The sequence below is a fragment of the Lycium barbarum genome, chromosome 5 (genome assembly GCF_019175385.1).
Source record: "Lycium barbarum isolate Lr01 chromosome 5, ASM1917538v2, whole genome shotgun sequence".
Taxonomy (NCBI): Eukaryota; Viridiplantae; Streptophyta; class Magnoliopsida; order Solanales; family Solanaceae; genus Lycium; species Lycium barbarum.
In genome coordinates, this window is record NC_083341.1 from 82,292,477 (window position 1) to 82,306,029 (window position 13,553).

Consider the following 13,553-nt stretch of genomic DNA (forward strand, 5'->3'; position numbering starts at 1 on the left):
ATACTTAGCAAAGCCAGGTATTTCTTGGACAGCATCCATGAACGGAAAATTCATCGTTAACTGCTTGAGTTGATCATAAAATCGCAAGCACTTCTCATCTTCTGTTTTTCTCACCAGCCTTTGAGGAAAATGTGGTGAAGATTTGAACAATTGGCTCAAAGGGCGAAGAGCACCGGAAAGTTTTTCCTTCCCCTTTTCCTGGTTTTCCACCGGTTCCTTTGGTTTATTAAGATTCAGCTCTTCTTCAACTACAATGGGGACTTCCTCCCCTGCTTCTTCCTCGACAATATCATCCAATACATTAGGCTGCGCTTCTTTTTCAACAATTGGTTCCTGATCAATTGGCTTTTTATTGTCACCCTGAAGTATTTTTCCACTTCTGGTGCTAATGGCAAGTACATTCTCCACAGAGTTCACTCCACTAACTTTTGGATTAGGAACTGTATCACTCGGTAATTGTCCCCGTTGAGGAGTATGCACTTCTCGGGAAAGGTCTCTGAATTGCGCTTCAAGCTTCTGAATGGAAGTTGAATGCGATAGTTGGACCTGGGACATTCCCTGGATTGTGCTCTCTATTCTGTCTTGATTCATCAGCATTTTCTGCATCATACTCTTCAGTTCTGCAGAATCATTAGACGTGTTGCCATCAGAGTTAGTAGCTGAATTATCTCTCCATGGCTGGGAATTGGATGCTTGCCCCCTAGGTGGAATGTAGGGGTTAGAGCTCTTGTTGCCATAATTATAGTTATTGTAATTCCCTTGATTGGGATTACCCTGATCAGTTCTTCCATAATTATTTCCTTGGTAATTTTGTTGAGGCCTTTGCCATGGGTGATTACCGGGACCTTGGTAGTTTTGCCGTTGATAACCCCCTTGCGAGTTATTGACATAATTCGCATCCTTATATTGTGGCTGCCCCTCAAGATAAGTTTCGTCAGAAACTTGATACATTCCGGGAGCATGAGGTGGCATCTCATCGACAACATTTACACATTTGGCCTCTTTCTCCATAAGCCTTTTGGATAATAAATCCACGGTGGTTTGCAATTGAGCGAACGCATGATCTCGCTCATGATTTTCTTTGGCCACCGCGGCCACAGAGGGACTACCATATGATAGGAATTCGCTATCACTCGAATGCCAGGCTTGATTATGGGTAGTAAGCTTGTCGAGCAACCGGGTGATGTTGACAAAGGATTTGTCCATGAAGCATCCCCCAGCTGCAGTGTTGACAGCTATTTGATTCATTGTATCTAGCCCCTTGTAGAACTTCTCTGTGAGAATTGCATCTGGAAATCCATGAGTCGGAGATTGAGCTAGATAATATTTGAACCTCTCCCATGCAGCATATAGTTGTTCCCCTGGAAGTTGTTTAAACCCAAAAATCTTATCCCGAAGCTCAGCCTTTTTGCTGGGTGGGAACCATTTTTTTAAAAAGATATTGGCCAGCTCATTCCAGGTATGAATAGTATTGCTCAGGAGCTTTTCATACCATTCCCTAGCTTGGCCAGCTACGGAATATTTGAAAACCCGCAGTCGCAGTGCATCAGCAGGAACAACACCTTGAGATTGTTGGGAACATACATGCACGAAATTCTTTAGGTGTCGAAGTGGACAGTCCTCCGAAGAATTTCGAAAATAGCCTTCAAGTTTCAATAGCTGATAGATAGAACTATCAATTTTGAAATTAGCATTTCCTATTCTCGGGGGAACTACAGCAGAAGCATAATCAGCTTCGTCGATGAATTCTGCAAATACATTCTCATCCTCCTCTTCTTCTGGTGCAGTATGGTTCACTTGGATCCCCCCTTGGTTCCCTTGATTGCGATGGGGTCTTCCAGCCATGTTCACCTGGTTCACTAAAATAGCAAACGAGGTGTGATGGAATAGAAAAAGTTTTAAAGAATAGTACACAACAATTGGTAATTTCTGAACCGTATTCCCCGGCAACGGCGCCAAAATTTGATACGCTCAAATTACACCTATTAATGGCGTAAAGCGGACGTTGTCAAATATAGTAACCCAACAAGGTTGGGGTCGAATCCCACAGGGAATATGGAGAGAAAAGAGTACTAATCGTATGCGATACCGGTCTTTAAATGCTTTAATCCTATTCCGGATAGTTTGAATTGATTGTTGAATAATGTAATTTAATACTTTGACTTAAAATGTAATTAATGTGAGAGAGAGAGACTAAGGTTGTGTTCCCCAATTTGATTAGATATTATGCTTCAGGTTTCAAAGTGATATACTTCTAATGGTTGTTCTATGAATATGCACTTGGTCTCTTAAAGACTTCTTAATGTTTCCCAACAGTTAAGCAGTATTTCCTCTTTATGATTCTTCCGAATATAAAAGAGTTACAATCGAAGAGCGACCAATGATGCCAATTTAGACTTATTCTTATTCCTAAGTTAGTCTATTAAACGAGGGTTAACGCCTCGAGTCATTGTTATTCAATCTTACCAATATTGACTCTCTTTCCCAAGAAAAGTCAATATAATGGCTTCGGCTAATGCTTGCAATCATTACCCAACGTTACAACTCAAAGATAGAATAAATAACAACAACCATTATGCATATATCGATAATAGAAACCCATTCAAATAATACCCATCATGGGATTCACAACCTTAGAATTGAAATTAGCTACTCATAATGTTTCTTGATAGAAAAAGCTTAAAGATTAACATAATACACTTACAATACTAATACAAGATGGAATGAGAGTGAAGTTGTTGCCTTAAATGCTCCAACCACTTCAAGATTAAAAACCTAGGGTTTATGCCTCTAAAATAAAATCTGAATAATGAATTAAAACCCTACATTATGTATTTATAGAGCCAAAAATCGTGCCAAGTTTCTGGACAAAAATGCCCTTACGCCGCATTGTTACGGACCGTAACTCAGGTTACGGTCCGTCCTTCATTTCGTCATTTGACCACTTTGACGTTACGGCCACCATGCGACGGACCGTACCCTGTGTTACGGTCCGTCCTTCTGAAGCGTAAGTGGTGACAATTACTTGGCAACTCTCTGGAATTTCGGATGATGTTACGGTGAAGGTTTACGGACTGTAACACTAAACCGTAACACTGAAGGTTTTTTTGAAACTCTCTGGAAATTTAGCTCATGTTACGGTGACATGTTACGGACCGTAACATGAGTTACAGACCGTAACACTCCACCGTAACACTGATGGTTTCAATGAAAACTTTCTGGAAATTCAGGCCCTGTTACGGTTCAAAGGTACGGACCGTAACATGAGTTACGGACCCTGTTACGGTCCGTAACATGAGTTACGGAGCGTCGCTTAGCTCCAATTTGTCCGTTTTTTCAGCATTACTTCTCATTTCCGATCCTTAGTTAATCAACCCTATAAAACACAAAAATAACATAAGAAACAATGTAAAAACACTTAAAATCAAGCAACATGTCTAGTTACAAAGGCATAAAATGTGCTAAAATTCACGGCACATCAGCTACTTCCTTAGTCCTCAACTTGCGAACCTGACGGTCAAGAATGGCTACGGGGATCTCCTCATAAGTCAACCCACCCTTAACTGTTATAGTATCAGCAGGAACAACCAACGACGGGTCTCCTACACACTTCCTCAACATGGACACATGAAACACGGGATGTACGGCAACGAAATCTTGTGGCAACTCAAGTTCATAAGCTACTAGACCGACCTTTCGTAGAATTCTGTAAGGTCCAATATATCTGGGACTGAGCTTCCCTTTCTTGCCAAATCTCATAACATCCTTCATGGGTGAGACTTTAAGGAACACCCAATTATCAACTGAAAATTCTAAGTCTCTTCGCCTCACATCTGTATAAGACTTCTGGCGACTCTGAGCCGTTTTCAAATGCTCCTGTATTACCTTGACTTTCTCCATAGCCTGATAAACCAAATCTGGTCCTAACAACTCTGCTTCACCAACTTCGAACCAACCAATTGGTGATCTACACCTTCGCCCATACAGAGCTTCAAACAGTGCCATCCCAATGCTAGCATGATAACTGTTATTATAGGAAAACTCGATAAGAGGCAAGTGATCATCCCAATTACCTTTGAAATCCAAGACGCATGCTCTCAACATGTCCTCCAGAGTCTGAATAGTACGCTCTGCCTGGCCATCGGTCTGCGAATGAAAAGCTGTGCTAAGGTTCACCTTGGTACCCAATCCTTTCTGAAAAGATTTCCAGAAGTTCGCTGTAAACTGAGCACCACGATCTGAAATAATGGACACTGGTGTCCCATGCAATCTGCAAATCTCATTAACATACAGCTTGGCATAATCATCTGCTGAATCTGTGGTCTTGACTGGCAAAAAGTGCGCCGACTTAGTAAGCCTGTCAACGATCACCCAAATACAGTCATGTCTCCTAGCTGAACGAGGTAGACCTGATACAAAGTCCATATTGATCATTTCCCATTTCCAGACAGGAATATCAATATTCTGAGCCAAGCCACCAGGTCTCTGGTGTTCGGCTTTCACTTGCTGACAATTCGGACACTTAGCTACAAAATCCGCCACATTCTTCTTCATATCGTTCCACCAGTAAATCTCCTTAAGATCATGGTACATCTTAGTGGAACCTGGGTGAATGGAATACCTGGAGTTATGAGCTTCTGACATGATTCGCTCTCTGAGCCCATCTACATCTGGAACACATAATCTGCCTCGTTACCTCAAGGTACGATCACCTCCCCCTTGTTCAAAAGCCTTCGTCTTATGCTTGTGAATTCCCTCTCTCAGCTGCAACAAGTAGGGATCACTAAACTGTTTCTCTTTGGCTTCAACCACTAAGGAGGAAAGGGCTCTATTCTGAACAACTACGCCGCCATCCTCGGAGTCTAAAAGTCGAACTCCAAGACTAGCCAAACGGTGAACTTCCTTGGTCATAATTCTCTTATGTGCATCAACGTGGGCTAAGCTCCCATGGAGCGCTGACTAAGAGCATCGGCTACAACATTCGCTTTTCCCGGATGATAGAGAATATCCACATCATAATCCTTAAGCAATTCGAGCCATCTCCTCTGCCTAAGATTCAGCTCTCTTTGCTTGAAGATATACTGCAGGCTTTTATGATCTGTGAAAATATCAACATGCACTCCATACAAATAATGACGCCATATCTTAAGTGCAAAAACTACAGCTGCCAACTCTAGGTCATGAGTCGGATAATTCTTTTCGTGAACCTTGAGCTGACGAGATGCATAGGCTACAACCTTACCATGCTGCATTAAGACACATCCGAGAACAACTCCCGAAGCATCACAATAAACCACGAACCCTTCAGTTCCCTTTGGTAAAGTTAAAACTGGAGCAAAAGTCAATCTCTTCTTCAGCTATTCAAAGCTTCGCTCACAAGCATCTGACCATTGAAACTTAATTTCCTTCTTCATCAGCTTGGTCAATGGTGCTGAAATAGATGAAAACCCCTCTACGAAACGTCGGTAATAGCCTGCTAGACCCAAAAAACTGCGGATATCTGAAACTGATGCGGGTCTGGGCCAATTCTTAACGTCCTCAATCTTCTGAGAGTCAACCTGAACACCCTCACCAGAAATCACATGACTTAAGAAGGCTACTGATTTGAGCCAAAATTCACACTTAGAGAATTGTGCATACAACTTGCGGTCCTTAAGAATCTGAAGAACTATACGAAGGTGTTCTGCGTGCTCGACCTCACTACGGGAGTAAATGAGGATATCATCTATGAAGACAATGAAAAAGAGGTCGAGGTATGGCTTGAAGACTCTGTTCATGAGGTCCATAAATTTTATTGGGGCATTGGTCAAACCGAAGGACATGACACAGAATTCGAAATGACCATATCTGGTTCTAAAGGCTGTTTTAGGAATATCTTGTCCCCTAACCTTAAGCTGATGGTAACTTGATCGGAGATCTATTTTGGAGTAATATTGGGCACCCTGAAGCTGATCAAATAAGTCATCTATTCGTGGAAGAGGGTATTTGTTCTTGACCGTGACTTTATTGAGCTGGCGATAGTCAATGCACATGCGCAAAGAACCATCCTTCTTGCGAACGAAAAGGACTGGGGCACCCCATGGAGAGACACTGGGTCGGATAAAACCCTTGTCTAAAAGATCTTTGAGTTGAACCTTAAGCTCTCGTAATTCAGCTGGAGCCATCCTATAAGGTGGAATAGATATAGGTTTCGTACCTGGGAGTAGGTCAATTGCGAAATCAATTTCCCTATCAGGAGGGATTCCGGGAAGATCCTCGGGAAAGACTTCTGGGAACTCATTAACAACAGAGACTGACTGAAGAGTTGGGGTCTGGGAAGATGAATCTTTAACCCGAACCAGATGATAGATATAACCCTTAGACACCATCTTTCTTGCCTTGAGGTAAGAAATAAACCTACGCTTAGGACTCACTGAATCACCCTTCCACTCTAAGACTGGCTCATTAGGAAACTTGAAATTCACAGTTTTGGTTCTACAATCAACTGACGCATAACATGAATATAACTAGTCCATGCCCATGATTACATCAAAATCTACCATTTCTAACTCACATAGGTCAGCTGGAACAACATGGTGATAGACTCTGATTGGACAGCCCTTATAGATACGTCGGGCTACGACTGACTCACCAACTGGAGTTGACACTTCAAAAGGTTCTTTTAGCTTTTCAGGTTCAATACCAAATTTCCTAGCAACATAAGTGGTGACATAGGATAGGGTGGATCCAGGGTCTTTGAGAGCATAAACATCCAAACTGAAAACTGTGAGTATACCTGTGACAACATCAGTACGGTTATCGATATCCTGGCGCCCGGTCAAAGCATACAAACGGTTTGGGCCACCGCTTGTGTTGCCGGATCTAGCTGGTACACGTCCTGCCTGAGTCTGGTTATTATGAGGAACTGATGAATTTACTGACTGAGTCCGATTACCTCCTGTGCCCTGTCTGACAGAAGGGCAATTTCGCTGAACATGGCCCGGCTGGCCACACCCATAGCAAATATTTGATCCAGAGCGGCACTCCCCAGGATGCCTCTTCCCACACTTAGCACAAATCGGATTGGTGAAGTTACTCTGAGTCACACTGGCTTGAGACTGGGAGCCTGACCACATGAAATTTTGTTGACCATTATCTTTCCTGAACTTGGAAACTGGAGCACTTGCCGTGGACGGAGTAGGTCCGACTGACCTGTTCGTAAAGAACTTTCTGTTTTCATTACCGCTGAACTGTCCGGTAGACTTGGCCCTCTTGTTGAACTCCTTGTCTTTCTCTTTCTGCAAGGCTTCCTCCTCCTTCAGCCTTGTCTCATTACCCTGTACGAAAGCAACCATCTTGGAGATAGTCATTCCCCCATTCTGTGCGGCAATATTGGCCCCATCGTACAAATAGGGATCAAGACCTCCAACAAACCTTCTCACTCTTGCCCTCATATCCGGTGCCATATATGAAGCATGCTTAGCCAGACTAATAAATTCTAAATAGTAGTCCTGAACTGACCTACCATTCTGTTTAAGCTTCAGGAATTGTTCAGCCTTAGCTTCTCTGACTTCTATTGGCATGAAGTGGTCCAGGAAGGTACTTGTGAATTCATCCCATGTAGCATCAGGTGCATCCTCACCTCGGGATAATTCCCAAGATTCATACCAAGTGTTAGCAATGCCCTGTAGCTGATGAGCTCCAAAAGTAGCTGCTTCGGTTTCTGTAACTGTCATAATCCTGAAAATCTTTTGGAGAGCAACAATGTAGTCCTGAGGGTCCTCATCTTTCTTTGTCCCCGTAAAGACTGTGGATTCATCCTGAGAAAGTCCTTAGTCGTAGAAGACTCTTCATTACCTCTTGAGTTTGACCCAGATTCTTGACGTTGGGCCTGAGCTGCTACCAGTTGTGTGAGCATATTAATAGCATTCCTAACATCCCCATCCGAATCAATAGGAGGTGTTACTGTAGGAGCGGTTGGGGCTGCTGCCTGAGTTGGAACAGTCTCTTCCCGAGTTGCTTCCGCAGTAGACCCTTGGCTGGTGGCAGTAGCCTTTTTGGTATATTTCCTTTTCGCAGGCATTTTCTGAAAATACGTACACGCACGAATTAGAAAGATATCCTAAAAGTACTGCTCTAACTGCACGATCTAGAATATGAAAGAATTGAGACAATCCTAAATGTCTTGGTGGTCAACTGTTTATATGTGTGGGGCCCTCACACGTATAAAAGTGACCCCACTGGACACGGTTTCATAGACTCCCTAAAGACACTTGAACCTAGGCTCTGATACCAAGATTTGTCACGCCCCGAACCATGGCCTGGGCGTAACACGGCACTCGGGCCTTGCTTGCATGTGTCCGAGAGAACCTCATGACTTGCTTGTCAACATGGGCATCAAAACAATATAATCTATATGATGCAATTTAAATAAATCATGAAAATGTAATTTGCGGAATAAAGTCTTGAAATTATCTCATAGCATGAAATATCATGGAAACACAATAGTTTGCAAACATAAAAGCATAACTGACTCTGTGAACTAACATATGTCTATGAAACCTCTAAAACATGTCTGAATACTAACTACCAGGACATGGCCCTGGACTACCATAAACTGAATACTAATGCAGACTCTATGTTGAACCCCGAGAGAAGTGGGGCTCACCAATAAGCTGATATCTGAAGTGATCCTACTGCGCAGATGTATGCTCCTGAAAATCGGTATCTGCACCGTGAAGTGCAGGCCCCGAGAAAAAGGGACGTTAGTACATCGTGAATAGTACTAGTATGTAAAACCTGCTGAAATGAAGAACAAGGCACAACATAGGTATAGGACATGAACTGAAACTGAATGTAACTTGAACATGAACATGAAACGTGAGTGAAGTCTTAAAACAGTAATCAATAGAAATACTTGTATGTAAAACTACTTGTAACGTGGGGAATGCTATAGTATAATTGACAACATGGTCTGGTACTTGCGTCCTACCAGCAGAACACTCACAACCTTGCCAGGGATATGCGATTTAAGTAATAATAAGCATGTAAGGATCCAAACTGCATAATGAAGGTGTTGCCTCCTTGCTGACAACCCTTATCCTACGGTGGCTACGTAGTTTCAGACTATCTGATCCTTCTCGGTTAACTAAGCAATTCCCAAAAACATGAACATAATATAGTTGGCTAAGAAGCCCATGATTTTCGTGAAATAACTTGTAAATAACTTGTAATCATGATTTCACGAAATAACTTGTAAACATAGTTTCATGAAATATCTTGTAATATGGTTTCATGAGATAACTTGTCATAGTCTTGCAAACATGTTCTTGATTCATGAGTAATAACAATAGTTCATAATTATATATATATAATTGACTTGAAAACATGCTTGTAACTTGCTACATAAAATCATAAAGTTTCATATAAACATAATAAGAATACATGAGGAAGAATTCATGATTCATGGATTAAGCTAGGGTTCCTAATAACCGTAATGGAAGATTAGGAATACAATAACGAATATAGATACAAAATTCATGTACATAAATACATAAATACGGGCTACCAATATGTTGGGTTTAATGCCCTAGGGTTTGAACTTCATGGATATCAAGAAACGGAGCATGGGGAAGAACGTAGAGATTCCCACATGTGGATGGAAGTTCTACATACCTTAATTGCTCCAAAACTTGAATTAAAGACTTGAGCTTTGAAGAAGATTTCCAAAATCTTGAATTCTTGAACCTTGAGATGGGTTTTCTTGAAAACCCTAGTTTTAGAATGATAATTTCTTGTTTAGATTACAAGGGTAGGTGTTAGAATTGAGTTGGAATAATTAGAGTAGGCTTACCTTGGTGTTCTTAATGATGGGAGAGGGTAGGAAGTCGTTCTAGGGCTTGAAGGAATGAAAAATAATGATTTGAACTGGTATGGACGAATATATACTGTCCTGGGAAAGTGTAGTTTACGTCCAGCACTGTGCTGGCCGTATTTTCAGTTTACGGGTCGTAAACTGCAATACGGGTCGTATTTTGCAATATGGACTGCATTGCGTCTCTTCAGTAAAATGGCCATAACTCTTTGCACAGATGTCCGTTTGACGCCCATAATATACCGTTGGAAAGGTATTTCAAATCTCTACAACTTTCATCAAGGAAGTTTCCTAAATTCCAAATACGTTTTGAAATACGGGCGTAAACTGAAATACAGTCCGTATTTAACCATGTGACATAAAAATGTCAAATTCCAGAATGTTCAGAAATTCTTGGTTTCAGTTTACGATTTGAAATACGGGCCGTATAGTGAAATACGGTCCGTATTTAACCATATGACATTCAACTGCTAAATTCCAGAATGCTCAGAAATCCTTGGTACCAGTTTACTACTTGGTTTACGGCCCGTAAATTGAAATACGTCCACTGTTCATGGGCGTAAACCACTATCTCACAACTGAACAGGAAAATTTCAATTCCCACATTCTTTATCTGATTTTCCAAGTCTAGGATCATGGTTAAAGCTTACGTTAAAAGTACGAGGTGTTACATAGATACACTATAATCCAAAGTGTTGGTCCCATGCGCAGCACGGGCATACGCCATCTAGTAAAATAAATCAATGCGAGTATAATATATTATAACAACCTGTAACACTCCGTAAATCCGAGTTAGGTGTGAATGTATTAAATGAAGTAATGTGACATTTTATGCATATGAAGTCCTATCAATATGAGTTTGGGTGGAAGTAATTGGTTTAAGATCAAGACCAAGTAGTGAAGTTCGTAAGAGTTCTTAAAATCGGCTAAGTTTTTTTTTACCTGTATTGTAGACCAATTTCGTGAAAATCCGTTGAGAATTTGGGAAAACTTCCTCTAATAGAAGTTTTAGATCTTTGAAATACCTTTCCAAAGATATAAAGTGGAGCTTAAACGAACCCGTGAGGAAAAAGTTATGGCTGTTTTACTAACCTGCGTTTCGCGGGATCATCCTGCGAATCTCAGGATGAACACCAAAAATCATACCCCTCTTTCACGTCGTGCGATAGGTCTGCATTTCACGGGTCAAAAGTACGATTCACGGGATGTGTCACGCGCCTTGCTCGACTATAAAAACCCCCAGAACGTGAAATTTTCTTAAACCTTCATTCTACTTCATCTTTGGCCGACTTTTTGAGAAGAAATAACCGTAGGGCTTCCCCAAAACATACAAGGCAAGTTCTTGATCAATTCCTATCACTACATTAGTCTAACGTCAATTCACTACTCTTAAACACTAGTTCATCTTCTCAAACCCTAGATTCTTGAAAGCTAAAGAAAGAGAAGAAGAAAAGAACGTTGGAAACTTTGAGATTCCTTCAAAAAGGTATGATCCTTGATTTTTATGATGTTATTGAAAGGGTATAGACTAATGTAGGTTTTTCTATTAATTAGAATCCATGAATGATTCATGAAGTGTTCAAGAACACGTTCTAGACATGAAAACCCTAGTTTTTCTATAAAGGGGTATATGAGTAGAATTAGATTAAAGTTCTAATCTTTACCATCTAAAACCATTGTAGTGTGATTATTGAATCTTGGGAAGTTCATTTGAGCCGGATTGAGGTATGTCTATATTTCAAAAATTGTCTTTTCAAGTATGTCTAGATTTCCAAAAATCTTTCTTGAAGTATGTCTACTTTTCGAAACCCTTCTTTTTGAAGTATGTTATCTTGTTTGAAACGTGTGGATGACTGTTTGTGACTTGAAATCTTTTTTTTTAATATGAACATGATTATAACTCTTGTTTGGTGGAAGTTCTTTCAGAATTAAAGATGATTTCTTTTAGACAAGGTCATGCGTGTGTAGGGTCAAGCCCGCATCGAACATTCTACGAACTATACTACTTTGTGAAACTCATTTTTCCCATTATTGGATGATCGAACTCAATTTTCTTAAGGTTGGACCTCAAATTTGTTTGTTGTTGAATGGGTTTCTTGAACTTGAAATTGAATAAGATTTCTAAATCGGTTATGACTTGAAATGCCTCTATCTTGAGATGATGACTTGGGAAGTGAGATTCGGCTCTAAGGCATTATTGATGATTCGGTAATATGCCATGATTTGTATTTGTTTGTGTTTGGGCCTGTATGGGCCAGTTGTGCTAGTCCAGAGGATGATTAGCTGTTATGGATCCTACCGTATCAATACGAGTATTGCTATGTCAGTCCAGAGGATGATTAACCTCCGTTGCTTCCTAGCCCGGAGTATCCATTGTTGTGTCAGTCTAGAGGATGATTAACCTCCGTTGCTTCCTAGCCCGGAGTATATATTGTTGTGTCAGTCCAGAGGATGATTGACCTCAATTGCTTCCTAGCCCGGAGTATCTATTGCTGTGCTAGTCTAGAGGACGATTAGCCTCCGTGATTTCCTAGCTCGAAGTATCGACTGATTGATTTGCCTGTGAGTAGCTTGTGGAAACCTTGAGTCGTAAGTGAAACACAAAATGATGTGAATGGTAACATAAGTGGAACTTGATATATTCCTGTATGTTGACTCCTATTGGTGATTTCCCTAGTTTACTAGCTTACTTATTCTTTGGAGTTTGAACTGTTTCTTTTGATATTGTTTTATTGATTTTACTACCTTACTTTGATTTTATTAACTATTGCCCCTTTGACACTCACTGAGTACCCAATAATCAGGCATACCATTGTTGTTTTTTATGGTATGTTAGGTATCATTGAGGAGCAAGTTCGTGATACGTCTACGACTTAAGAGAAATTACTGCTTTCGAGACTATTTGGTGAGCCCACATGCTTGTTCGTGGGGCACCATTCTATCTTTACTTTTCGTATTTTAGTTTCTGGCCGTGTCCCGATGAATTAGACATTACTCATTATCTTAGAAGCTCCTTAGATAGTTGTTAGATTGTGGGTAGTGTGTTGGAGTCTTGTATGACTCGTTGGGGCATTTGTGCCACGTTTATTAACTAAGTATTTGATTTGACTTTCGCTGATTTTGTTTCATAATTGTGATCTTAGATTTTATTTAGTTGTTTATCACTTGTTTAATTAAAATAAATGAAAGATTATCGAAAAACGGTTTGATGTTATTGATTTATAAGGTTCTTCCGATGTTGTTCACGACGTCGGATGCCGGTCACGTCTAGAGTGAATTTTGGGGTGTGACACAACAAAAAAAATACAAACTAATTAGTACACTAATTTATTTTTTTTTCGAAAATCAAAAGCAACCTGAAGGTTAGTTTGTAGAATAACTTAATTATTCTCCAAATATTCATCCCCAAAACTAACAAAAAAAAAAAAACTAATCAAAATATACATAACGCATCATTTAATACTCTTTTGTTGCAAAAAGTAATTTTTTCAAAGGTTTTTAAGTAAGCAACTCAGAGTGAGCTAAAGCTAGATATTTGGGTCATGTTAGGCGGACTGGTTATCACTTATCACTCTTAGATTTACCCTTACTATTAATTATTTATTTTCTAAATCATTTCGCAAAACATAAGACTAAACATCAATTAATATGAGTATTATGGTAAAATACTCATATCGATTATTGTTTCTTAAAGGATGTG

At 40.3% G+C, this 13,553-nt stretch overlaps 1 non-coding gene across 1 annotated transcript; it reads left to right on the forward strand.

Annotated features, from left to right (window-relative positions):
• Positions 1–1,294: 1,294 nt before the first annotated feature.
• On the forward strand, positions 1,295–1,401 carry LOC132643029 (small nucleolar RNA R71). The gene has a single exon (XR_009583486.1). It is a non-coding gene; the product is annotated as a small nucleolar RNA R71 (small nucleolar RNA).
• The last annotated feature ends 12,152 nt before the right edge of the window (positions 1,402–13,553 follow it).